Source organism: Phyllobates terribilis, unplaced genomic scaffold, assembly GCF_046119375.1.
Source record: "Phyllobates terribilis strain yellow unplaced genomic scaffold, ASM4611937v1 Scaffold_5__5_contigs__length_657084704, whole genome shotgun sequence".
Classification (NCBI taxonomy): Eukaryota; Metazoa; Chordata; class Amphibia; order Anura; family Dendrobatidae; genus Phyllobates; species Phyllobates terribilis.
The window spans coordinates 558,755,348-558,781,442 of record NW_027362765.1 but is presented as its reverse complement, the minus strand read 5'-3'; positions in this window follow the sequence as shown (position 1 = coordinate 558,781,442).

Here is a 26,095-nt window from a genome sequence, read left to right as displayed (position 1 = left end):
TTATTAAGCAGCCTACATTTTCTGCCAAAATGGGAAAGAAAAAGGATGTGTCGGCTGCTGAGAAGCAACAAATTGTGGAGTGTTTAGGTCAAGGCATGACTACAATCAACATTGTGCGATGATCAGGATGAAGTGTCTTGGCAATCAAGAAGTATGTAGCTGATTCACAGTACACACGTGTGCGTGCTGATAAGGGCAAATTGAGGACTCTTTCCTACAGGCAATTACGTCAGGTTGAAAGAGCAGCGGCAAAAAAGCCTTGTCATAGCAGCAGACAAGTTTTTGAAGCTGCTTGTGCCTCCAACGTCCCCCGAAAAACAAGATGCAGGGTCCTTCAGAGGTTTGCAGCTGTGCATACGCCATCCTGTCGACCTCCTCTATCCACTTCACACAAGCAGAAACGGCTCCAGTGGGCCAAACATTACATGAAGACTGATTTCAAAACTGTTTTGTTCATGGATGAGTGCCGTGCAGCGCTCGATGGTCCAGATGAATGGAGTGGAGGATGGCTGGTTGATGGACACCCCACGCAAACACGGCTACAGCGCCAACAAGGAGGAGGTGGAGTAATGTTTTGGGCTGGAATCATGGGGAGAGAGATTGTCGGCCCCTTTAGGATCCCTGAAGGCGCTAAAGATGAACTCCATAATGTATGTGGATTTTCTCAAACAGCACTTCCTGCCATGGTTCAAGAAGAAGAACCGTGTATTTCACAGCAAGATCATTTTTCTGCATGATAATGCACCATCTCATGCTGCACATAAAACATCTGCATCTCTGGCTGATATGGGCATAAAAGGGGACAAACTTATGGTGTGACCCCCATGCTCCCCTGACCTCTACCCCATTCAGAACCTTTGGAGCATCATTAAAAGGAGTGTCTATGATGGCGGGAGGCAGTTCACATCTAAGCAACAGCTCTGGGAGGGTATTCTGTCCTCATGCAAAACAATTAAAGCAGAAACCATCCAAAACCTGACAAATTCAATGGACGAGAGAGTTCAGAAGCTCCTTTCGAACAAGGGGTCCTATGTGAAAATGTAACATCACCTAGAATAAAGTTTTGAGTTGAATACTGTTTGATTTCAGCTTCTAACAACCTGCTAATGCTTATAATTTCAAAAATGACCATTTTTTTGGTCTTTATTAAAATGAAAAGGTTGATCGAAAAGTTTGGGGGATCTAAGAGTGTGGCAACCCAGTAGTCATGATTACTTCGAATTCTGACAATATGAGGGTCATGCTGCAGGTAGTGCAGCAAGAAGGCACTTATGTGTCTTGCGCATCTCGGAGCCCCAAAATTATTTTCCGGGCTACATGCAGCTAAAAATTATTTTTAATTTTAAATCTGGTGAAGCTTATTATAGATGGCCTAATAGGATCAGTGCTGCACACTGCTACAAAGCCCAAATTATTTTCCAGTCAAGATACAGATAAACATGATTAGTAATTTGAAAGCTTAAAACGGTTGGTAGGGTGATTTTAACCAATCATCAAGCTTTTACTCTCCCCAGGATGACACAGGGGTAGAAAAGTCGTTTCGGATCCATGATTTGTTCATCTTTATGAACGTGAGTCTGTCTACATTATCAGTGGAGAGCCGCGTGCGCTTATCTGTCAGCACACCACCAGCAGCGCTGAACACACGTTCAGACAGAACGCTGGCTGCGGGGCATGACAAGATCTCCAAGGCGTAAGTGGCTAGCTCCGGCCATTTATCCAGATTGGAAGCCCAAAAAGAGCAAGGGTCCAGTGACACAGTCGTGGCTTCAATGTTTACTTGGAGATACTCCTGTACCATCGTCTCTAGGCGTTGACTATGTGTCAGACTTCTTGTCTCCTGTGGCCTTGCAAAGGATGGGCTAAAAAAGTGGTGAAATGATTCCGCAAAATTGATGTTACCAGCAGATACTGTGGTTCTGTTACGGTTTGAGTGCTGAACACTTGACGGTCCCACGGTTGGCAAGTTGGAACTGTGAGATTCACTACGTGCACCACTGGTATTTTGTGGAAAAGCACATGTAAGATTCTGCAACAGTCTCTGCTGATACTCCTGCATGCGTGCATCCCTTTCTATGGCAGGAATAATTTCTGCAAATTTACTTTTGTACCGGGGATCTAACAGTGTGGCAACCCAGTAGTCAGGATTATTTCTAATTCTCACAATTCGAGGGTCATGTTGCAGGTAGTGCAGCAAGAAGGCACTCATGTGTGTTGCGCATCCAGGAGCACCAAGTCCCTGTTGTGTTGGTGGCGAGGTAACAATCATGCTTCCTTCCTCTGTCCTCTCCCCCCAACCTCGCACAACAGAAATGTGATCAAGGTCTCCCTCATCTGATGAGTCTTCCATCAGTTCGTCCTCCACTTCTTCCTGGGCTCCTGCACCTTCCTCACTAGTTTGGCTGCTACCATGCGCCCTGGTAAAATCATCTCCCCCACCCTCACATGCCTGCCGCCTTGGTGCTGCCGACCGTCTGGACCTTGCAGATGTTAGCCCTTCCGCATACAACTCCTCCTCCTCTACTTCCTCCACCTCCTCTTGTGCCACCACCTGACTCCGAATTCTGTTTAACATGTGCTCCAGCATGTAAATCACCGGAATAGTCATGCTGATAATTGCATCGTCAGCACTAAACATCTTCGTCGCCATTTCAAAACTGTGCAGAAGGGTGCATAGGTCCCTGATCTGAGACCACTCCTCCAGCGTGATTTGCCCCACCTCTGAATCTCGTTGGCCCAGGCTATACGTCAGAACGTATTGCACCAGGGCTTGTCGGTGCTGCCACAGTCGCTGCAACATGTGCAGAGTTGAATTCCACCGGGTAGGCACATCGCATTTTAGCCGGTGAAGTGGCAGGCCCAACGACTTCTGTAGAGATGTAAGTCGCTGAGCTGCGGGATGCGAACGGCGGAAGTGAGCACACAGCGACCGTGCCCTCTGCAGAAGGCCATCTAGTCTGGGATAGTGGGCTAAAAATTGCTGGACAACCAGGTTCAACACGTGAGCCATACAAGGCACGTGTGTGACATTGCCCCGGCGAAGGGCCGCACCCAGGTTTGCAGCATTGTCGCACACGGCCTTCCCTGGTTTCAGGTCCAGTGGAGACAACCATTCATGAAATTGGTTCTCCAGAGCTGACCACAACTCCTCAGCTGTGTGACTCACATTTCCCAGACATTTCAATGTAAAAACCGCCTGATGACGTTGAGCCCTACTGCCAGCATAGTAAGGAGGTGTGCAGGATCCCTTCTGCGCAGTTAGAAAGCTTGTGGCATGACCAGACAGGCTTTGGGTGCAGGTGGAAGACCGAGAGGAGGTTGAGGAGGCAGAAGCAGTGGAGGAACTTTGACATAAAGAGGATTGACGTACAACTCGTGGGGACGGCAAGACTTGGACAGCAGCCCCTTGTCCTGCTGTCACCATAGTTACCCAGTGCCCAGTCAGCAACATGTAACGCCCCTGTCCATGCCTACTCGTCCAAGTGTCTGTGGTGAAATGCACCCTGTCACACACAGAGTTTCTCAAAGAAGCGGTGATGTTGTGTGCGACATGCTGGTGGAGCGCAGGCACACCTTTCTTTGAGAAGTAGTGCCGACTGGGCATCTGGTACTGGGGCACTGCGACGGACATAAGGTCTCGAAAATCCTCTGTGTCCACCAGGCGGAAAGGCAGCATTTCTGTAGCCAAGAGCTTGCAGATGGTGAAATTCAACCTCTTAGCTTTCTCATGGCTAGGAGGAAATGGTCTTTTACTTGTCCACATCTGAGGGACCGAGGGCTGGCTATTGTGCTTAGACAGGGTTGATAAGGGTGTCCCCGGCAAACTGCCGGTCTGTGAGGAAGATGCAGGCGGACATGTTAGGTTGCCTTGATCCAAAGGTGGTGCTATCGATGTCGGACAGCGCTCAAGACCAGCTGGTGTTACCACCTCCAAAGAAAATGATGACCTGCCAATCACGCTGGCTGTTGCGGGTAAAGAGGTGGCAGGTCTGCGCCCCAAAACAGGTGTGACTGCTGTCCCCCCAGTCACAGAGGATGAAGAGGCCGCGGATGCACAAGATATGGCAGACGGTGGTTGGCCCGGCCGGCTAGGCCGCATTGTAGCACACTGAGCTTCCCACTGCAACTTATGCTTCATGTCCATGTGCCGGTTCATGCATGAAGTACTCAAACTATGTATTTTTTGGCCTCTACTTAGCTTTTGCTGACAAATGTTACAGATAACACGAGTTGGGTCATCTTTATCGATCTGAAAAAATGCCCAGGCTATGCAAGGCTTAGCACCCATGCGACCTGAAGAGCCACCACGACTTGTGGTGAGAGGCAGAGTTGTGTTTGAGGATGCAGTTGTTGACGTGCTTCCAGTACTACGTCTCTGTCCAGGAAGGCGCAACCTGACCTCGTCGTCACTAGCATCTTCCTCCACCTCCTCTGCTGACCTCATCTCTTGGCTGACTGTGGGTTGACAGTAAGTGGGATCTCCGACCTCATCATCATCACCCTGTGTGTTATCACACCCGTCGTCCTCAGAGCCAACCTGTTCCTGCCCTGACAAAAAACTAAAGTTGTCGCTCCAATCAGGTATTTGAGTCTTATCATCGTCTTCCTCATTGTCTCCACCAACAGGAGTTACAGTTTGGGAATGAGGGTCTACATTATGGTCAGAACCTTCTGCGTCTGGTCCTGGATCCGACTCATAAAGATTCTGGGCATCAGTGCAGATCATTTCCTCGTCTGGATTCACAGAAGCGCTGGAGTCGACCTCTGATTCCCAGGCTATAGTATGAGTAAACAGCTCTGCAGACTCAACCATCTGTTCTACCTCATACTCAGACGGGAAGCTGGAGATTTGGGAGCTGTGAGGAAGCAAGTGCGATTTGGGTGACACCTTTGAGGACTGGAGTATTTGTGATGTTGAAGTTGATGTGGAGGAGAGCCCACTTAAAGGAGCACTTGATATCCGTTGAAGCACCTGCTGTTTTTGTGCCTCATCTGGAATTTGTAGCGATTGGCGTGGCCGTAAGAAAGGGATCTTATCACATTGTCCGCTAAAAGAAGTAGACATTTTAGCTTGGCTGGAAGATGGTCTTTCTTCTGCACCTACCCCACGGACACAACCTTTTTTCCCCTTCCCAACACGCCTATTCCCCTTTCCACCAGCAGCAGGCCTTTTTCCACTCATTTTGGTGGTTAACTAATTCACAACTCTGGAGTTGTTTGCACAAAAAAACAATGGATGGTAACCGAGCAGAGCTGAGTGGCCAAACTGTGGTATGAGGCCAAAACTATTGGCTGGGTTAGATGCAGAAAAAAATTATTTTTAATTTGCAACCTGATGGAGGTCAGTATAGATGGACTAATAGACCAAGTCCCACACACCGGTAGAAGCCCAAATATTTTTTCAGAGCTAGATGCAGAAAATTTTTTTATTCAATTTGCAACCTGATGGAGGTCAGTATAGATGGACTAATAGACCAAGTCCCACACACTGCTAGAAGCCCAAATATTTTTTCAGAGCTAGATGCAGAAAAAAATTATTTTTAATTTGCAACCTGATGGAGGTCAGTATAGATGGACTAATAGACCAAGTCCCACACACCGCTAGAAGCCCAAATATTTTTTCAGAGCTAGATGCAGAAAATTTTTTTATTCAATTTGCAACCTGATGGAGGTCAGTATAGATGGACTAATAGACCAAGTCCCACACACTGCTAGAAGCCCAAATATTTTTTCAGAGCTAGATGCAGAAAAAAATTATTTTTAATTTGCAACCTGATGGAGGTCAGTATAGATGGACTAATAGACCAAGTCCCACACACTGCTAGAAGCCCAAATATTTTTTCAGAGCTAGATGCAGAAAAAAATTATTTTTAATTTGCAACCTGATGGAGGTCAGTATAGATGGACTAATAGAACAAGTCCCACACGCTGCTAGAAGCCCAAATATTTTTTCAGAGATAAATGAAGAAAAAAATTATTTTTAATTTGCAACCTGATGGAGGTCAGTATAGATGGACTAATAGACCAAGTCCCACACACTGCTAGAAGCCCAAATATTTTTTCAGAGCTAGATGCAGAAAAAAATTATTTTTAATTTGCAACCTGATGGAGGTCAGTATAGATGGACTAATAGAATGATGCTATGCCCAAAAGATTTTACTTCACTAGGTGCAGTAAAAAAATTGGTATTCTATACACAGGTGGTATATCTTGCAACACAGATAGGCTACTCCACTGACTAACACACTCTGCAATAGGCCAAAAAGGATTAGCTTTGCTATATTCAGCCAAATGCTGTGAAAAAAACTTGCACAGCACTGGCACAGACCTGCCTGGCAAAAACTGATAGGAACTGATGTAACCTAGTCCTGAAAAGGACTCCAATTACAATTAGTCTTTACTCCCACAATCTATCTATTTAAGAGCACAGACCTGCTTGATAAAAGTCGTAGGAAATGCTGTAACCTAGTCCTTAAAAGGACTGCAATCACAACTATTCCCTACTCCCAAGCTATCTGTATATTTGTGCGAAAATTGGCTTGAAATTAACAAGGTATAGCGCACACAGCAACAGCGGTGCCGTCTAACACGCAGCTGCAGCAGTGAGAAAATGGTGGCGACGGGGAAAATGGCTTGGTCTTATAGGGCAAGGACATGTGACATACACTGCCAATCACACATGCCCTTGCTTGTGTGAAAAAAAGCACTTCGCTCCGTGTGTGCGCTGCTGATAGGCTGACAGATTGCACCTCCCCACTGCAAATGCGGGAAAGAGAAAAAAAAATGGAGATCTTCATTGTTCCTGCAGAGATCCATCCCCTGCCCCTCCCCCCGCCCCGCTGTACACTCAAACTGCGTATTAACATTAATTTTCATCATTACTGAGAAAAAATCCAGTTATGATTTTGGTGCACGAACAGTTATCGAACATAACCTCGAACAGCCGAATTTTTCTCAAATTGTTCGTGTTCGCCGACCGGCTCGAACACCGCCCAAAACAGCTCGAATTTGAGATTGGCGAACAGTTCGAGTAGAACAACGCTCATCTCTAATAGCGAGGGCCGACTGCTGGCCCTTTAAGAAAAGCAAGAGCTGCCTGATGGCCCTATAAAAATAGGCTTTGTGACTTTCACAGTCCTTCCATCATAAATGAAACAGGATGTGTCTGATGATGTGTCACACACCACATGGCCAGATAAGGTTGTGAAATGTTAAAATGACATTTACCAGTGAATGCATTTGTCTTGGTTGAAAGCAATGCAAAAGTGCAAAAACGCATCAAAAACGATACGCGTGAACATAGCCCAAATAGTGGAGGAGCATTTTTGTTTTTGTATATTTATTTTGCCTTATATACAAGTCATTACTCTGGAAAGGATGTTCCTCATATTTGTTTCAGCTCCACCAGAGCCTTTGTCAATTGTGAACGATCACTTTCAATCATATATATAGAGAAACCAAGGAAATGACATCACAAGTCACATTAATAAGGAATAAATAGAATTAATAAAGAATTAATATGATTTGTGATGACATTTCCACCCATCCATTCTGGGACAACTTAGCAGGTACATTTGAAACACACATTTGAGATCGGTAACCACCTAATCTCCTAAACTCTTGACACTATTTTCCTTGGTGAACCATCACCCTTGGTTGCTCACAACCTCCCCGGACTCCCCTGATCTACTCCTCCTTGCCATCAGGAAATTACCTCAATCTAGTAGCCAACACTCAGTGGACGTACCCTAAGGAGAATTACAGAAGACTACCATTCTCATACCACCATAATTAACCCTATGCTTATTATTAATTATTAGTGTTGAGTCACCCCCGTAGTGTTCATGTTCGGTTCGGTTCGTCGAACACCCGTATGTTCGCCGAACTGTTCGTCGAACTCCTTCGAACACCGTTAAAACCAATGGCAGGCAAACAAAAACACATAGAAACATATAGAAAACACATAGAAAACACTTCAAAGGTGTCCAAAAGCTGACAAACTGCTCAGAAGACACAACTAACACATGGAAAAGTGACAAGTACATATAGTCATGCGAAAAGAAAAGAGGTGGAGGAGTAAAAGGAGGGGGAGACACAGATATAGGCATGTCATGCCCTTCTAAAACCAAAAAAGTGCGAAGCCAACACGACCAGTCCGTTCCTGCCCGTGCGACCTCCATGACGCCGGGTTTGTGCCAGAGCCGCGGTGGACCCTGACGGCCAACCCCCCTCTACAAATGCTGGTGCCTGTCCGCTGGTGGGTCGAGCGAACCCACTTGCGGTGGAGGCAGATCTAATCTTTTTAATTTAAATTGTCTCTGTAATTTGAATGAGTACACTTTAAATCCTTTTACAAGGATCAATTGGAGGGCAAGTCACATGCCAGCAGCCATGGTAAATCCAGCTCCAGTATCATCCACTAAAGCTGCTGCAGTTAAAAAGCTTTTATAATGATCGAGCTTGGCGGTCCACCGCAAGGCGTCCTACCACCAGTCCCAGCCCCTGTGCCTTGGAGTGCCTCCCCGATGCTCTTCACTGAGTGTCCCGGGGGCCCGAATCATTTCCCTTGAAAAAATTAAGTGTCCAAACTACAGGAGGTGTAGCTTGCTTAACAGCTGGGTTAATCCGCTGACTAGCAGACACTGCTACTAGGCCCAAAGTATTGCTTGGGCTAGATGCAGTTAAAAATTTGTAATTAGATACTCTCGTTGGATGCAGAGAAAGCATTCCATAAAGCCTCTTGGCACGCCATATATTATTCTCTTAAAAAGCTTGGGGTAGGGGACCTTTTAAAGCCAAAATCATGGCCCTGTATCGCAATCCGTCAGCTAGGCTGAATATAAATGGAACATTATCATCACCTTTCATAATCACCAATGGGACAAGGCAGGGATGTCCTCTGTCCCCTCTCTTATACATCCTAGTGATGGAGCACCTGCTCTCATCAATTCACGATAACCCCAATATTAGGGGGATTGAGGTGGGAGGCACCGAGTACAAGTGCTCTGCATTTGCTGATGATGTCCTAGTATATATCACTCAACCACATATATCCATCACTGTTGTTATGGCTGAAATAGATCACTTTGGGACATGGTCAAATTTTAAAATCAATGCAGCGAAGTCTGAGGCCCTCGATGTCTCCCTCCCCAAATCCATACAGGATTCCATCCAGTCCAACTTTCCCTTTGCCTGGCCCTCACAGGGTATCAAATACTTAGGAATTCGAATTCATAGAGACCTCTTCCGTCTATTTTATCTTAATTTTGGGCCCTTTATTGAACAACTCCATAGAGATCTTACTTCTTGGCCGGTGAAGGATTTTTCCTGGTTCGGCAGAATAAATATACGAAAAATGAACATCCTACCTAAACTCTTTTACCTCTTCCAAACCATTCCCGTGGTAATTCCCTCAAATTTTCGGAAAAGACTACGCAGTAGCTTTTGCAGATTTATCTGGGCAAGTGGGCGTCCACGCATTCGGGGGGACGTTCTGATCAGACACAAACAAAATGAGGGCCTTAGCCTTCCGGATTGTAGAAGGTATTACATGGCAGCAGTACACGCTAGAATCCTGGACTTCTTCCATCATTCAGAGGGGAAATTGTGGGTCAAAATAGCTCAATCCATTTGTCCTAAAGCTCTTACCACTCTCCCATGGTGCGCCCATTTAATTGTCCCCTCTCTTGGCCTCATGTCATATAGTACTTATGCCACTGCTTTGGCTTTGAGATCCCCAAAAAAAAGCTTATACTCAATCGACCCCCAGGGCCCCTTGCTCCCGATTTCAGATAATCCAGATTTCCCACCAGGACTATCTGCAAATAGATTTCTCGGTTCAAATAAATCCCATCCGATATTATTTTCTCTTGTCATCTCCAATACTTCGCTGCTCCCCCTCAATGACTTGTTACAGGGAAGAGCCACTTCCCCGAAGGCTAATTTTGAATATAGCCAGTTACAACACTTCTATTCAGCTGTGAAGAAGCGCACACATCTTCATAGAGATCTCACAAACTTTGAAAAATTGAGCCTATCATTGTCACCCCCTACACACTCCATCTCCCTACTGTATAATCTCCTCATTGCCCAGGTAACTGACAATAGGCCAAGATTCTGCGGTGCATGGGAAAGGGAACTGGGGAAGTCCTTCTCTGACTCACAATGGGATAAATGTTTCTTCCTAACACATAAAACCTCAATAGGGTCCAAAGCTCAGGAAACCTCCTTCAAAATTATCTCTAGATGGTACCGGGTACCAGCAGTCCTTCATAGATGGTATCCAGTGGTCTCAGATAGATGTTGGTGATGTGGGGAGGGGGAAGGGACAATGTCACACATATGGTGGGCATGCCCTATAATAAATGCATTTTGGGCAAATGTGGTTCCCATGATTGAGAAAATAACTGGTTTGACTATCCCTAATACGCCAGAAGCCCTCCTTTTATCAATGTTACCAATAAGTAAACGTAGTTATAAAAGGTCATCAATAGGCTACCTAATACAGGCGGCTAAGAATGTCATTCCACGACACTGGAAAAGCAGAGACCCACCCACTGTGGAGGAATGGTTTGCGGAGATCTCCCTCCTTAATAGGATGGAGCATCTGATTGCCATCTCACCGTCTGATGTTGATAGATACTGTGTGATTTGGAGGGATTGGATTGATTCGCAAAACTCTGATGCCTACCATCTAGCCCCCAACTAAAGTTATCCGTGATGTCCGCACAACATTGATAATAATCGCACTCTATTGATTGGTGGTCTGCGTGGTCCGCTCCCTCTCTCTCTATCTTTCATATGGAAAAATACATGCTTGATCTGGATATTGATGGAAAACCCTTCCTGTACCCCCCAATGTACTATCGTTATGCACAGATTTATAGTTATACTACCCTTTTACTATGTATATTGTATTTTCTTGTACTTTTTCAACACAAAAATAAAAAAAAACTTGAATTTGAAGAAAAAAATTGTTATTAGATCTACAGGCGGTGGCTACTCCGCTGACTAGCAGACACTGAAGCTTTGGAGCAGACCTATGATTCCCAGGCTATAGTATGAGTAAACAGCTCTTCAGACTCAACCATCTGTGTTACCCCAAGCCATAGTGTATGTAGTTTCTTACGGTTAAAGGGGGGGGGAGAGACCCGACCCACCTGGAATTGACGATGGCAACGTCATGTAAAACACAGCAAGGGGACTCCAAAAAGAGTCTCCATTTTTTCCCAAAATTGTGGCACAGACACCACTTAAGTGGCATCAATTGTCCCAGAGTTGCTTAAAATGGATGGTGAGGTGATTTTCTAAAATCCTCAAGCTTTTAGTCTCCCCAGAATGACACAGGTGGGGCAGATGGTGGTTGTCCCTGCCCGCTAGGCCGCATTGTAGCACAGTGAGCTTCGCACTGCAACTTATGCTTCATATCCGTGTGACGGTTCATGCATGAAGTACTCAAACTATGTATTTTTTGGCCTCTACTTAGCTTTTGGTGACAAATGTTACAGATAACACGAGTTGGGTCATCCTTATCGATCTGAAAAAATGCACAGGCTATGCAAGGTTTAGAGCCCATGCGACTCTGCTACTAGCCATACTATTAAATGGTTGGCTGGGTTAGATGCAGAGCGTCTGGGTTTGGTTGGGGGTCCCCACAGTCTGCCTAGGCTAGATGCAGTTAAAAATTATTATTAGATACACAGGCGGTGCAGCTTGCTTCGCAGCTGGGCTAATACGCCCAAAGTATTGGTAGACTCTATACTAAATAAGGAAGGATTCACTGACTGTGGTGTCCCCTCGGTTGGCCGTGGCGATTGGTAGAGATTTGGTGGATGATTATAGGAGAAAGCTCCTTAATAGAGAAAGTTGGTGGATTTATTCTTTAAATACACGTGTACCAGTGGGTTTAAACATCAGATATGATTTGATGTATCATCATGAATGATCATTTATAGATTATTATTATATATATGTTCCTTTTTTCTTCTTTTCTTTTTCTTTTGGATTATTTACATTTATATGCATTGTTTCTATGCTATACGATTTTAACATGGTATGTGTGTTTAAATTTCTGATTAACTCAGCCTTGAACAGGTGCATAGCAGGACATGACATATAAATACCACTTCCTTGCTGTTTTTTTGCTATGCAATGATTAAGAACTAGTGTTGAGCCACCCCCGTAGTGTTCGAGTTCGGTTCGGTTCGTCGAACACCCGTGTGTTCGCCGAACTGTTCGTCGAACTGTTCGTCGAACACCTTCGAACATCGTTAAAACCAATGGCAGGCAAACAAAAACACATAGAAACACATAGAAAACACCTTCAAAGGTGTCCAAAAGCTGACAAACTGCTCAGAAGACACAACTAACACATGGAAAAGTGACAAGTACATATAGTCATGCGAAAAGAAAAGAGGTGGAGGAGTAAAAGGAGGGGGAGACACAGATATAGGCATGTCATGCCCTTCTAAAATCCAAAAAGTGAGAAGCCGAGACGGCCAGTCCGCTCCTGCCCGTGCCACCTCCGTGTCGCCGGGTTTGTGCCAGAGCCGCGGTGAACCCTGACGGCCAGCCCCCCTCTCCCAATACTGGTGCCTGTCCGCTGGTGGGTCGAGAGAGCCCCCCTGTGGTGGAGGCAGCTCTAAGCTTTTTAATTTAAATTGTCCCTCTAATTTGAATGAATACACTTTAAATCCATTTACAAGGATCTATTGGAGGGCAAGTCTCATGCCAGCAGCCGCGTAATTCCAGCTCCAGTAGCGTCCACTAAAGCTGCTGCAGTTAAAAAGCTTTTATAAGGATCGAGCTCGGCTGTCCACCGCAAGGCATCCTAGTGCCAGTCCCAGCCCCTATGCCTTGGGGTGCCTCCTGATGCTCTTCACTAAGTATCCCGTGGTCCCGAAGCATTTCCTTTGAAAAAATTAAGTGTCCAAACTACAGGTGGTGTAGCTTGCTTAACAGCCGGGATAATCCGCTGACTAGCAGACACTGCTACTAGGCACAAAGTATTTCCTGGGCTAGATGCAGTTAAAAATTTGTAAGTAGATACTCTCGTTGGATGCTGAGAAAGCATTCCATAGAGTCTCCTGGCACGCCATATATGATTCTCTTAAAAAGCTTGGGGTAGGGGTCTAGGGGACCCTTTTATAGCCAAAATCACGGCCCTGTATCACAATACGTCACCTAGGCTGAAGATAAATGGAACTGTAGCACCGAGGGCTCGGTTGCTACAGACGCATCTCACCCAGAGGTGTGATATCTCACTCTCAGATAAGGATGGAGTGTGGATCAGGACGCGACACCTGCATGCATTACACCACATTGCCGTGGGGCAGGGCGACCAATATGCCCCTGAGATGGGCACGACAGTCCCTGTCCCTGGCTGGAGTGGGGGGAGGGAACACTGAGGAAGGGGAACCCTGCAGTGCAGGAGCAGGGAGGAAGCAGTTCCTGGGTGCATTGAGAAGGGAGTATAAAAGGTGGGCACCATCTTAGTTCAGTGCAGAGAAGTCTGAGCAGAAGTGGCAGGGAGCAGGGGCTCTGCATGAGCTCTGCTCCGGAGGCGGGCCTAGTAACAGAGGCCCAGGCTTGCAAGAGGGAGAAGGAAGGAAGAGGAGCGGAGAAGGCTCCAGGAACGAGGAATGAAGGGATCCCAGGGGTGCGGACGGGCGAGTCGCCACCGCACGCCCGAATCCACCTGCGTGGAGGGGTCAGGCCAAAGGGGGAGACCGGTCCCCGAACTAGTGGAGGCAGGAAACGACCCTCAGCTAGAAACCGGAGGCTCTGACATTTTATGTGGCGCAGCCCCTTGCTCCACACGCTAGGAAGGCACCACATAGGGTCAGGGAAACTGGCGCCAAGTTTACCAAGAGGAGGCCCGAGGCAGCCGGACAGAAGTGTTGGTAAGAAAGGCCAGACAAAGGACACACAAAGGGGGTCCTGTGAAGCGCTCCAAAGTTATCTGGGAGTTGTCTGAGCCCCTCACCTGGTGAGCACAGTACGACGTGGGCAGCCGTTACCTGCAGACGTGGTCTGGATAATAAGAACTGTGAGTAAAGGCCCTGAACTGCATCACTGACTCCGTGTCGTTACTGTTGCTGCCCTGCACCATCACCCCCATCCTCCGCATACACTGCCCTGAGGCTATACTCCTCCCGTGGGGAGTTATGCTACGCTCTGCTGCACCCACAACACCAGCCTTAGCGGTCTGCCCTGTAGCGGTGGTTCACTCTGACCGCAATCCACGGGTGGCGTAGTCGGACATTTAAACATCAAAACCACATAAATAGTTCCGCCACTGGTTTGACCGCCCTGAGCCACGGAACCGGATCGCCGCCACGAAGACTACAACCACCAGCATCCACCAAAAAGGGTCCGGCTCCGGGTGTCCCAAGGCCCAGGGGGTGCGTCAGAACATTTTCATCACCTTTCACAATCACCAATGGGACAAGGCAGGGATGTCCTCTGTCCCCTCTCTTATACATCCTAGTGACGGAGCACCTGCTCTCATCAATTCGCCATAACCCCAATATTAGGTGGATTGAGGTGGGAGGCACCGAGTACAAGTGCTCTCTATTTGCTGATGATGTCCTAGTATATATCACTCAATCACATATATCCATCCCTGCTGTTAAGGCTGAAATAGATCACTTTGTTACATGGTAAAATTTTAAAATCAATGCAGCGAAGTCTGAGGCCCTCGATGTCTCCCTCCCTAAATTCATATAGGATTCCATCCAGTCCAACTTTCCCTTTGCCTGGCCCTCACAGGGTATCAAATACTTAGGAATTCCTATTCATAGAGACCTCTCCCATCTATGTTATCTTAATTTTGGGCCCTTTATTGAACAATTCCATACAGACCACGGTTGGCAAGTTGGAACTGTGAGATTCACTACGTGCACCACTGGTATTTTGTGGAAAAGCACATGTAAGATTCTGCAACAGTCTCTGCTGATACTCCTGCATGCGTGCATCCATTTCTATGGCAGGAATAATTTCTGCAAATTTACTTTTGTACCGGGGATCTAACAGTGTGGCAACCCAGTAGTCAGGATTATTTCTAATTCTCACAATTCGAGGGTCATGTTGCAGGTAGTGCAGCAAGAAGGCACTCATGTGTGTTGCGCATCCAGGAGCACCAAGTCCCTGTTGTGTTGGTGGCGAGGTAACAATCATGCTTCCTTCCTCTTTCCTCTCCCCCCAACCTCGCACAACAGAAATGTGATCAAGGTCTCCCTCATCTGATGAGTCTTCCATCAGTTCGTCCTCCACTTCTTCCTGGGTTCCTGCACCTTCCTCACTAGTTTGGCTGCTACCATGCGCCCTGGTAAAATCATCTCCCCCACCCTCACATGCCTGCCGCCCTGGTGCTGCCAACCGTCTGGACCTTGCAGATGTTAGCCCTTCCGCATACAACTCCTCCTCCTCTACTTCCTCCACCTCCTCTTGTGCCACCACCTGACTCCGAATTCTGTTTAACATGTGCTCCAGCATGTAAATCACCGGAATAGTCATGCTGATAATGGCATCGTCAGCACTAAACATCTTCGTCGCCATTTCAAAACTGTGCAGAAGGGTGCATAGGTCCCTGATCTGAGACCACTCCTCCAGCGTGATTTGCCCCACCTCTGAATCTCGTTGGCCCAGGCTATACGTCAGAACGTATTGCACCAGGGCTTGTCGGTGCTGCCACAGTCGCTGCAACATGTGCAGAGTTGAATTCCACCGGGTAGGCACATCGCATTTTAGCCGGTGAAGTGGCAGGCCCAACGACTTCTGTAGAGATGTAAGTCGCTGAGCTGCGGGATGCGAACGGCGGAAGTGAGCACACAGCGACCGTGCCCTCTGCAGAAGGCCATCTAGTCTGGGATAGTGGGCTAAAAATTGCTGGACAACCAGGTTCAACACGTGAGCCATACAAGGCACGTGTGTGACATTGCCCCGGCGAAGGGTCGCACCCAGGTTTGCAGCATTGTCGCACACGGCCTTCCCTGGTTTCAGGTCCAGTGGAGACAACCATTCATGAAATTGGTTCTCCAGAGCTGACCACAACTCCTCAGCTGTGTGACTCACATTTCCCAGACATTTCAATGTAAAAACCGCCTGATGACGTTGAGCCCTACTGCCAGCATAGTAAGGAGGTGTGCAGGATCCCTTCTGCGCAGTTAGAAAGCTTGTGGCATGACCAGACAGGCTTTGGGTGCAGGTGGAAGACCGAGAGGAGGTTGAGGAGGCAGAAGCAGTGGAGGAAAAATGACATAAAGAGGATTGACGCACAACTCGTGGGGACGGCAAGACTTGGACAGCAGCCCCTTGTCCTGCTGTCACCATAGTTACCCAGTGCCCAGTCAGCGACATGTAACGCCCCTGTCCATGCCTATTCGTCCAAGTGTCTGTGGTGAAATGCACCCTGTCACACACAGAGTTTCTCAAAGAAGCGGTGATGTTGTGTGCGACATGCTGGTGGAGCGCAGGCACACCTTTCTTTGAGAAGTAGTGCCGACTGGGCATCTGGTACTGGGGCACTGCGACGGACATAAGGTCTCGAAAATCCTCTGTGTCCACCAGGCGGAAAGGCAGCATTTCTGTAGCCAAGAGCTTGCAGATGGTGAAATTCAACCTCTTAGCTTTCTCATGGCTAGGAGGAAATGGTCTTTTACTTGTCCACATCTGAGGGACCGAGGGCTGGCTATTGTGCTTAGACGGGGTTGATAAGGGTGTCCCCGGCAAACTGCCGGTCTGTGAGGAAGATGCAGGCGGACATGTTAGGTTGCCTTGATCCAAAGGTGGTGCTATCGATGTCGGACAGCGCTCAAGACCAGCTGGTGTTACCACCTCCAAAGAAAATGATGACCTGCCAATCACGCTGGCTGTTGCGGGTAAAGAGGTGGCAGGTCTGCGCCCCAAAACAGGTGTGACTGCTGTCCCCCCAGTCACAGAGGATGAAGAGGCCGCGGATGCACAAGATATGGCAGACGGTGGTTGGCCCGGCCGGCTAGACCGCATTGTAGCACACTGAGCTTCCCACTGCAACTTATGCTTCATGTCCATGTGCCGGTTCATGCATGAAGTACTCAAACTATGTATTTTTTGGCCTCTACTTAGCTTTTGCTGACAAATGTTACAGATAACACGAGTTGGGTCATCTTTATCGATCTGAAAAAATGCCCAGGCTATGCAAGGCTTAGCACCCATGCGACCTGAAGAGCCACCACGACTTGTGGTGAGAGGCAGAGTTGTGTTTGAGGATGCAGTTGTTGACGTGCTTCCAGTACTACGTCTCTGTCCAGGAAGGCGCAACCTGACCTCGTCGTCACTAGCATCTTCCTCCACCTCCTCTGCTGACCTCATCTCTTGGCTGACTGTGGGTTGACAGTAAGTGGGATCTCCGACCTCATCATCATCACCCTGTGCGTTATCACACCCGTCGTCCTCAGAGCCAACCTGTTCCTGCCCTGACAAAAAACTAAAGTTGTCGCTCCAATCAGGTATTTGAGTCATCGTCTTCCTCATTGTCTCCACCAACAGGAGTTACAGTTTGGGAATGAGGGTCTACATTATGGTCAGAACCTTCTGCGTCTGGTCCTGGATCCGACTCATAAAGATTCTGGGCATCAGTGCAGATCATTTCCTCGTCTGGATTCACAGAAGCGCTGGAGTCGACCTCTGATTCCCAGGCTATAGTATGAGTAAACAGCTCTGCAGACTCAACCATCTGTTCTACCTCATACTCAGACGGGCAGCTGGAGATTTGGGAGCTGTGAGGAAGCAAGTGCGATTTGGGTGACACCTTTGAGGACTGGAGTATTTGTGATGTTGAAGTTGATGTGGAGGAGAGCCCACTTAAAGGAGCACTTGATATCCGTTGAAGCACCTGCTGTTTTTGTGCCTCATCTGGAATTTGTAGCGATTGGCGTGGCCGTAAGAAAGGGATCTTATCACATTGTCCGCTAAAAGAAGTAGACATTTTAGTTTGGCTGGAAGATGGTCTTTCTTCTGCACCTACCCCACGGACACAACCTTTTTTCCCCTTCCCAACACGCCTATTCCCCTTTCCACCAGCAGCAGGCCTTTTTCCACTCATTTTGGTGGTTAACTAATTCACAACTCTGGAGTTGTTTGCACAAAAAAACAATGGATGGTAACCGAGCAGAGCTGAGTGGCCAAACTGTGGTATTAGGCCAAAACTATTGGCTGGGTTAGATGCAGAAAAAAATTATTTTTAATTTGCAACCTGATGGAGGTCAGTATAGATGGACTAATAGACCAAGTCCCACACACCGCTAGAAGCCCAAATATTTTTTCAGAGCTAGATGCAGAAAATTTTTTTATTCAATTTGCAACCTGATGGAGGTCAGTATAGATGGACTAATAGACCAAGTCCCACACACTGCTAGAAGCCCAAATATTTTTTCAGAGCTAGATGCAGAAAAAAATTATTTTTAATTTGCAACCTGATGGAGGTCAGTATAGATGGACTAATAGACGAAGTCCCACACACTGCTAGAAGCCCAAATATTTTTTCAGAGCTAGATGCAGAAAAAAATTATTTTTAATTTGCAACCTGATGGAGGTCAGTATAGATGGACTAATAGAACAAGTCCCACACGCTGCTAGAAGCCCAAATATTTTTTCAGAGATAAATGAAGAAAAAAATTATTTTTAATTTGCAACCTGATGGAGGTCAGTATAGATGGACTAATAGACCAAGTCCCACACACTGCTAGAAGCCCAAATATTTTTTCAGAGCTAGATGCAGAAAAAAAATATTTTTAATTTGCAACCTGATGGAGGTCAGTATAGATGGACTAATAGACCAAGTCCCACACACCGCTAGAAGCCCAAATATTTTTTCAGAGCTAGATGCAGAAAAAAATTATATTCAATTTGCAACCTGCTGGAGGTCAGTATAGAAGGACTAATAGAACAAGTCCCACACACTGCTAGAAGCCCAAATATTTTTTCAGAGCTAAATGAAGAAAAAAATTATTTTTAATTTGCAACCTGATGGAGGTCAGTATAGATGGACTAATAGACCAAGTCCCACACACTGCTAGAAGCCCAAATATTTTTTCAGAGCTAGATGCAGAAAAATATTATATTCAGTTTGCAACCTGATGGAGGTCAGTATAGATGGACTAATAGAATGATGCTATGCCCAAAAGATTTTACTTCACTAGGTGCAGTAAAAAAATTGGTATTCTATACACAGGTGGTATATCTTGCAACACAGATAGGCTACTCCACTGACTAACACACTCTGCAATAGGCCAAAAAGGATTAGCTTTGCTAGATTCAGCCAAATGCTGTGAAAAAAACTTGCACAGCACTGGCACAGACCTGCCTGGCAAAAACTGATAGGAACTGATGTAACCTAGTCCTGAAAAGGACTCCAATTACAATTAGTCTTTACTCCCACAATCTATCTATTTAAGAGCACAGACCTGCCTGATAAAAGTCGTAGGAAATGCTGTAACCTAGTCCTTAAAAGGACTGCAATCACAACTATTCCCTACTCCCAAGCTATCTGTATATTTGTGCTAAAATTGGCTTGAAATTAACAAGGTATAGCGCACACAGCAACAGCGGTGCCGTCTAACACGCAGCTGCAGCAGTGAGAAAATGGTGGCGACGGGGAAAATGGCTTGGTCTTATAGGGCAAGGACATGTGACATACACTGCCAATCACACATGCCCTTGCTTGTGTGAAAAAAAGCACTTCGCTCCGTGTGTGCGCTGCTGATAGGCTGACAGATTGCACCTCCCCACTGCAAATGCGGGAAAGAGAAAAAAAAATGGAGATCTTCATTGTTCCTGCAGAGATCCATCCCCTGCCCCTCCCCCCGCCCCGCTGTACACTCAAACTGCGTATTAACATTAATTTTCATCATTACTGAGAAAAAATCCAGTTATGATTTTGGTGCACGAACAGTTATCGAACATAACCTCGAACAGCCAAATTTTTCTCAAATTGTTCGTGTTCGCCGACCGTCTCGAACACCGCCCAAAACAGCTCGAATTTAAGATTGGCGAACAGTTCGAGTAGAACAACGCTCATCTCTATTAAGAACCTTTAGTTCGAAACGCGTTTGCTGTTCTTCTCCATGGTGGACTTTTAAAATATTTTTTGTATGACCCAATAAAAAGTGGATTTTAGAAGATTTGTTCAGCTGGATCTTCCTGGTTCCTCATGTTCGTCTGGTAGCACTCCTGGCTCCGTGCTGTTGATCTTCTAGGTGGGTGAGATGATTTTTTCCTTTCTTTTTCTGCCATGTGGCGATTGGTCATCTACTTTCGCTGCCCCTTACTTAACGAATTCACAAACATCTCCCGTCGGTTTGGAGTCCCATTATGCCCAACCAAAAACATAGGCCCCACAACTAAAAAAATCTTTCTTAGGCATCGAAATCGACACCACAGCAAGGTTGTTCCGCCTCCCATGGGAGAAAATACCAAAACATTACACCTGATATAGGTTTTTTGCGCAGTATGGAAAGTAACACTACAGCAGATGCAAGTATTACTAGGTCTCCTCGTGTTTGCGAGCCGGGGGATGCCAGTCGGAAGGGTATTTTCTCTTCATTTATCGCCCGCAACAAAAGGGGCATCTAAACCGAGTCATACAATCAGAATCAGCAGGCAGCTATGGGCAGACGTAGAGGTGTGGAAAACCTTCTTATAATCATTCAACTGTCACACATTATTTAATGTCAGCAGAACAGTCCAACATTCAACTAAGATTATTTACCGGGGCGGCAGAATCAGGCGGATATGCAGCGATACTAAATAACCAATGGTGGACAAGCTTATGGCCTCCGTATTGGTGCTGACAAAAAACAGACAGTCCTGGAACTGTTTCCAATAGTGGTAGCAATAGAAATATGGGGCGCGCGCCTGGCTAACAAAAATATACTCTTCATAACAAAAAACACCAGCCTAGCGCACTGCATTAATATGAAGGCATCATCGTCTCTCCCAGTGCTAGGCCTACTACCCAGGCTAGCATTCCTGTGCCTAAAACACAATATATGGGTCCACGCTAGCTGAGGGGTCTCATGCTGCTGCTAAAGCTTTATCACAATTCAATTGGCAAATTTTCACAGAGCTCCTCCCCAACGCCCACCGATCGGGCAACAGTTGCCCAGCCTCCCTATGGGATCTAGTGGAGAATAGTTGATGCCATTAATCAGAGCGTCAGTTGCCCCGTCGATGTGGCAAGCATACGGTGAGGCATGGGAACAGTGGACACGACTAGTAGCAGGCAGACGGGTTGACCAATGTGAACAGGCCTGATTACAAGTCACCATAGAATTTCTCCACCAGCTAGTGATGAGGGGCATATCAGGGGCGTCAGCGCAGCGGTGGCTGACCGGAGTAGCATTTCACTTCCAACTACTGAATTGGGGACATGTGACAAAGAGATTCATCATCAGACAATCCATAAAAGAGTGGAAAAGGGGTCAGCCAAGTCAGGAGTGTAGACGTCTCGTCCCGTGTCACTAAAACTGATTTCTCACATCATATCCCTAACACAATTAACATGATACTCACAATTCGAAGCAACACTACTGTCTACTGTATTTGCGATCGCCTTCATCGGGGCGCTATGCATAAGCAAATTAGTCCCTCACTCCAAAATTAACACCAGTGGAGGCTTATTACACCAGGACCTAGTCATAGCCAATAATGCAATACGTCTACGCATACGCAAATCGAAAACGGTTCCAGTGGCCAGGGGCACTTGGGTACTTCTACAACCCAAAAATGGTATGCTGAGTCGGGTAACAATAGTAAAAACATATATAACCATCAGATCACAAAGTAATTTCTTCCTATCACACATTGATGGAACGCCATTATCAAGATACCAGTTCCAAGCTATATTCAATAAATGCATAACATCGGCAGGGAACCACCCCAAAGATTATGGGACACACTCATTCCGCATAGGCGCGGCCATGGAAGCAGCAAGAGCAGGACTGTCACAAACGGAAGTTCAGAGGATAGGGAGATGGCGATCCACGTGTTTTGCGACATACATAAGACCAGACTTGTTATCCTAACGTGGTTTGTTTCTTTTACAGGTGACGCTAAGCCAACAGTGTGGGTGATAGGACACTCGTATATATATTGGGCAGAAAAAAGGGCGAAAGTCCGCCCAGGCGGGAGGAAATTAGAGTTTCATAACACTTATTTCAACTGGAGAGGTATTAGAGGCCTGCAATGGCCACAGGTACTAATGGAGGTAATCAAGGTAGGGAGAGAGGCAAGAGGTCCGGTCATCTTAGTTATACAGGCCGGGGGAAACGACCTAGGTTATCACAAGAGCGCATAACTAATGACAATAATGAAACTAGACACTGAGCGCTTCAGAGAATTTTTCACAAAAATAGTCAGAGATTGTGCCGAGCGCGGTATGGCAAGGTGCCCGAGACATCACGGCCATTGAACGGACAAGGCGGCTAATAAATATTTGGATACCAAAATTTATAAGAGACAGAGGTGGACAACTGGAAGGAGATAAAGCATGCCTCATACGGCCCGACTGTGTTCACTTAATAGATATTGGACTGGACATATTCCTGTCAGGACTCCAGGACAGAGTGGAACAAGCGTTAAGAGTGATGGATGGTGGTCAGAGTCCTGCATACGAGTACGCAGGATCCTCCGTGGCATGGAAATAGAAAGGACATGTTGGAGAGTTACTCTTGTTGGCCAACTTGCCGTTGTGGAGACTGGAGACACAGGGCATGCTGCAACAAGCTGAATTATTTTAGAAATAAAATGCCTTTCTAATGTAATGAGTATAAACAGTTAATAAAGCTGTGACCGATCCTCACCCATCCAGTTGTAAGAGTTACATGATTATATTGTCAATGAAAGGGAGGCGGTAGGGGGCTGAGCGTCTGGGTTTGGTTGGGGGTCACCACAGTCTGCCTAGGCTAGATGCAATTAATAATCATTATTAGATACACAGGCGGTGTAGCTTGCTTCGCAGCTGGGTTACTACGCTGACTAGCAGACACTGAAGCTTTGGAGCAGACCTCTAAGTAAACAGCTCTTCAGACTCAACCATCTGTGTTACCCCAAGCCATAGTGTATGTAGTTTCTTACGGTTAAAAGGGGGGGGGGAGACCCAACCCACCAGTTATTGATGATGCCAACGTCACGTAAAACACAGCAAGGGGACTCCAAAAAGAGTCTCCATTTTTTCCAAAAATGTGGGGCACACACACCACTTAAGTGGCATCAATTGCCCCAGAGTTGCTTAAAATGGTTTGTGAGGTGATTTTAACAAATCTTCAAGCTTTTACTCTCCCCAGGATGACACAGGGGTAGAAAAGTCCTTGCGGATCCATGATTTGTTCATCGTTATTAACGTGAGTCTGTCTACATTGTCAGTGGACAGCCGCGTGCGCTTATCTGTCAGCACACCACCAGCAGCGCTGAACACACGTTCAGAGAGAGCAAAAATTATTAATAATTTGAAAGCTGGTGGAGCTTAGTATAGATGGCCTAATAGAATGAGTATCACACACTGCTACTATGCCCAATATTATTTTCCAGACAAGATGCAGCTAAAAATTATTATTAATTTGAAAGCTGGTGGAGCTTAGTATAGATAGCCTAATAGAATGAGTACCACACACTGCTACAGGCCCAAAATTGTTTTCCAGGCAAGATGCAGCTAAAAATTATTAGTAATTTGAAAGCTGGTGGAGCTTAGTATAGATGGCCTAATAGAATGTGTACCACACACTGCTACAGGCCCAAAATTATTTTCCGGGCTAGATGCAGCTAAAAATTATTATTAATTTGAAAGCTTAAAACGGTTGGTGAGGTGATTTTAACAAATTCTCAAGCTTTTACTCTCCCCAGGATGACACAGGGGTAGAAAAGTCCTTGCGGAACCATGATTTGTTCATCTTTTTGAACGTAAGTCTGTCTACATTGGCAGTGGACAGCCGCGTGCGCTTATCTGCCAGCACACCACCAGCAGCGCTGAACACACGTTCAGAGAGAACGCTGGCTGCGGGGCATGACAAGATCTCCAAGGCGAGAGTGGCAAGCTCCGGCCATTTATCCAGATTGGAAGCCCAAAAAGAACAAGGGTCCAGTGACACAGTCATGGCTTTGAAGTTCACTTGGAGATACTCCTGTACCATCGTCTCTTGGCGTTGACTATGTGTCTGACTTCTAGTCTCCTGTAGCCTTGCAAAGGATGGGATAAAAAAGTGGTGAAAGGATTCCGCAAAATTGCTGTTACCAGCCGATACTGTGTTTCTGTTACGGTTTGAGTGCTGAAGACTCGACAGTCCCACGGTTGGAAAGTTAGAACTGTGGGATTCACTATGTGCACCACTGGTGTTTTGTGGAAAAGCACATGTAAGATTCTGCAACAGTCTCTGCTGATACTCTTGCATGCGTGAATCCCTTTCTATGGCAGGAATTATTTTGGCAAATTTACTTTTGTACCGGGGATCTAACAGTGAGGCTACCCAGTAGTCAGGATTATTTCGAATTCTGACAATTCGAGGGTCATGTTGAAGGTAGTGCAGCCAGAAGACACTCATGTGTCTTGAGCATCCAGGAGCACCAAGTCCCTGTTGTGTTGGTGGCGATGTAAGAATCATGCTTCCTTCCTCTGCCCTCTCCCCCCAACCTCGCACAACAGAAATGTGATCAAGGTCTCCCTCATCTGATGAGCCTTCCATGCCCATCGCCAGTTCGACCTCCACTTCTTCCTGGGCTCCTACACCTTCCTCACTAGTTTGGCTGCTACCATGCCCCCTGGTTAATCCCTCTCCCCCACCCTCCCATGCCTGCTTCCTTGGTGCTGCCGACCGTCTGGACCTTGCAGATGTTAGCCCTTCTGCATACAATTCATCCTCTTCTACTTCCTCCACCTCCTCTTGTCCCACCACCTGACTCCGAATTCTGTTTAACATGTGCTCCAGCATGTAGATCACCGGAATAGTCATGCTGATAATGACAATGTCAGCACTAAACATCTTCGTCACCATTTCAAAACTGTGCAGAAGGGTGCATAGGTCCCTGATCTGAGACCACTCCTCCAGCGTGATTTGCCCGACCTCTGTATCTCGTTGGCCCAGGCTATAAGTCAGATCGTATTGCACCAGGGCTTGTCGGTGCTGCCACAGTCGCGGCAACATGTGCTGAGTTGAATTCCAACGTGTTGGCACATCGCATTTTAGCCGGTGAAGTGGCAGGCCCAACGACTTCGTAGAGATGTAAGTCGCTGAGCTGCGGGATGCGAACAGCGGAAGTGAGCACACAGCGACCGTGCCCTCTGCAAAAGGCCATCTAGTCCGGGATAGTGGGCTAAAAATTGATGGACAACCAGGTTCAACACGTGAGCCATACAAGGCAAATGTGTGACATTGCCCTGGCGAAGGCCAGCACCCAGGTTTGCATCATTGTCGCACACGGCCTTCCCTGGTTGCTGCTCCAGTGGAGACAACCATTCATGAAACTGGTTCCCCAGAGCTGACCACAACTCCTCAGCTGTGTGACTCACATTTCCCAGACATTTCAAAGTAAAAACCACCTGATGACTTTGAGCTCTGCTGCCAGCATAGTAAGGAGGTGTGCAGGACCCCTTCTGCGCAGTTAGAAAGCGGGTGGCATGACCAGACAGGCTTTGGGTGCAGGTGGAGGACAGAGAGGAGGTTGAGGAGGCAGAAGCAGTGGAGGAACTTCGAGATAAAGAAGATTGATGCACAACTTGAGGGGACGGCAAGACTTGGACAGCAGCCCCTTGTCCTGCTGTCACCATAGTTACCCAGTGCCCAGTCAGCGACATGTAACACCCCTGTCCATGACTACTCGTCCAAGTGTCTGTGGTGAAATGCACCCTGTCACACACAGAGTTTCATGTGAGACATGCTGGTGGAGCGCAGGCACACCTTTCTTTGAGAAGTAGTGCTGACTGGGCATCTGGTACTGGGGCACTGCGACTGACATAAGGTCTCAAAAATCCAATGAGTCCACCAGGCGGAAAGGCAGCATTTCTGTAGCCAACAGCTTGCAGATGGTGAAATTCAACCTCTTAGCTTTCTCATGGCTAGGAGGA